The following is a 3,156-nucleotide window of genomic DNA, read 5'->3' as shown; positions in this document are numbered from 1 at the left end:
TAGGCCAAAGCCATTATTAAATGTAATGGCTTTTCGATTTCAATAAACAACATGAACTAACACTTACTCAGCAATGTACCCAATACCACACAACACAACTATATCACATCTGGAAGGTAGATTCTTGGTAGACGCGAAGCTGCACAGATATATACTGTGGTCGATTAGACCGATTAATCGCGGAACTATGACCAACATTGCGAGACGATATCTACACGAATTCGCGTGGAGAACGTACAGTATATTAAAAAAAATGAAAATATTTTTATAGCAGATATTAATATATTGAGCAAATTAAACTACAAACCAACAAAAAGTAAGAAAAATATTAAAAAAAATATACGTCATGTATTCACAGCATATATTAATTGCTGAGCTTGCTCAAAGGAAAACTTGCGGCCGGATCGTAAAATACTAGTCATGCCTAGAAGGAGATTACTTTTGAGTGAGAGTGAAAGGCATGTGGGGCGCATGAGTGGATAGGCGTTGGATGTTTTACGGAGACATCCAAGGAGAGCACAGGTTCAATACCCCACAAACTGACACAATCAGTGTCGTTCGAGTGCAAACTAGGAAGCAAGACACTTTATCAACCACCCAAATTGAGACTCCTGTGGGGATTTGAGACCTCAACAGTATTTGAGATATTGTTAACATGCAACATCAGCAATATTGGATTAAATATGTACGATAACAAGTAAAATGATAAGATGTACATGTGACTGCAGGCTCTGCATGTAACAAGCACCACCAATCACAATCAAATCTCCAAAGCAAACGGACACCGGTGATTAAAGGTAAAAACACTGAGTACATAAAAAGTAGATTTCCATGTGAGTTTCTCCAGGGGCAGTTCGGTGACACATGCTAACCGAGATAGCTATTTAGCATCAGCTTATGAATATGACTCTGATAATCTTAAAGATCCAACGTTCCATGAACATAAAACATACTCTTCATTCCAGGGTTATATAATAATAAGTTATAAAAAATATTATACCAAATTTTAGATGACATAGCTCATAAAAGTTCAGAAACAAGGGAATAAGGTTTGGGGAGAGGAAAAAATACACCCTGTCTTTTCTGATACAATTCTTAGTGAGTTGACGGTTTACAGACAACAAGTGAGTTGTTTAAAAGGTGATCAAATCACACATAATACAACATTGAGAGAATGCTGTGGAATTTCCCTTTTCTTTCCGAAATAGCTTTTAGTAAAAACAGGATTACCCATGTATGGCGATACCTACACAGGGAAAGGAGTTTCTACATATATATTTCCACCAAATAGGGCAGAAGACTTTTAGGACAAACATAATATATACATCAGTGTGAAGTTGTCAACAATTCACTAAACAAAAAAAAGATTAAAATAACAACATCTGCCTGCTTCAGACTTTAAAGAAAGAATTTCAGAACAGAAGTTGCAACTCCGATTTTGACAGAATAACAACTGGGGATGGACTTCTAAGAGAATTGTAGAGAGTATATATATTACTGAAATTTTTACACTTCTCATGTTATCCAGTGAGTGTGTACTCTTATATAAAAAAGCACAGTAGTTATGATACTGAACTGAGAAAGAATATGTGAATTGTATAAATATACTTCAATAACGCTACAAAATAAAAAATTGTCAGGAAGCAGAAAATCTTTATGGGACAAGTAAATTCTGAGCTGAAACCGTTAAATATCTGAATCTAACTGTACTGAGACTAAGGGTTTATATCAACTTTTGATTTAAACAATACTAAGAGCTTTATTGAGTAGTGTAACTGTATTGGGTTGAATCATACTTTATAACTTTTGAGGTTTTTGAGTATTGGAAACCATTGTGCCTGAAATATACAATAACAACTTCAGAGGGAGCCGGGCATACGATTTCAAGATGCTGTTTTGTAGGGGAGCACCAGCTGCAGAGTTACTAACTTCAGTCCGAAAAGGCAGTATGCGTTTGCTCACCATATTTAGTTGCTCTAAAACACGCCACATCCACGAGGCATGTCGGACGGACTTCGTCCGCTATCCGTCATTTTTTCTGCTTTTAATGCACGTGTTTTCTGGGGCCAGCTGATGTCGGCCGGGTTACCGATTAGCCGGACTCCTTGCCCTGCGTCCTGTTGTAGTCTACTGAAATGGACAAAGGGTAAGCCACCCCATTGGCTGTTGGTGGTGCACCTGGCTGACGGTAGCCTGGCTCCTGTTCACGGCTGGCGGGTGAACAATGACCCGCCGCTGCTGGCAAAGTCCAGCGGGAAGATTTTTTAGTTAAAATGCATCAATCTTGGCATTTTGAACAACATTAAGAGATCCTATGACGCTCACATACATAATGAAACAGTACTGTGATACTAGTATTTTATTTTTCTTTATGGATATTTTACTATCCACTCACCTGTATAATCATGTGTATTTACTTGTTTTATCTGTCCTATAAACAATTCACACTGTTGTCTCATTTATCTCCTAAATCGTGAATAAAACCGTCTGCTCTCGTCATCCCACATGATACACTGAGATAAATTAACATCTACGACATTCAGTGGCTTACCTGTGGAACTGCAGTCAGCTATTCATTCTACAGGACTGAGCTCTCCCTTTCTGGCTACGCTAGCTACAGCTTCTAGATATCCGTTGCTGCACACTGAGCTAACCCAGATACTACAACCACACATCAACCCATAGCAGTTCTGGTAGACACATAAATATACTGTATATCCCAATACACCAGATTATGTCAGAGGAGTTGGCACTGCTACGTTGATGACACCCAACTAATTCTGTCCTTTCCCCGCTCAGAGACCCAGGTCGTCGCACGCATCTCTGCTTGTCTACCTGACATCTCTCAGTGGATGTCTGCTCATCACCTCAAGCTCAACCTTGACAAGACTGAACTGCTTTTCCTTCCGGGAAAAGATTGTCCCACTCTTGACCTAACAATCAACATCGGCACCTCTGTTGTTTCCCCGACTTAGACTGCAAGGAATCTGGGTGTGACCCTAGATAACAAACTGTCCTTCACTGCAAACATCGCTGCTACAACCCGCTGCTGCAGATACACTCTTTACAACATCAGGAGGATACGTCCCCAGCTGACCCAGAAAACAGCGCAGGTTCTGGTCCAGGCTCTCGTCATCTCACGCCTAGACTACTGCA

The sequence above is a fragment of the Notothenia coriiceps genome, unplaced genomic scaffold (genome assembly GCF_000735185.1).
Source record: "Notothenia coriiceps isolate Sejong01 unplaced genomic scaffold, NC01 NC01_scaffold00001460, whole genome shotgun sequence".
NCBI lineage: Eukaryota > Metazoa > Chordata > Actinopteri > Perciformes > Nototheniidae > Notothenia > Notothenia coriiceps.
This window is presented reverse-complemented; position numbering follows the sequence as displayed.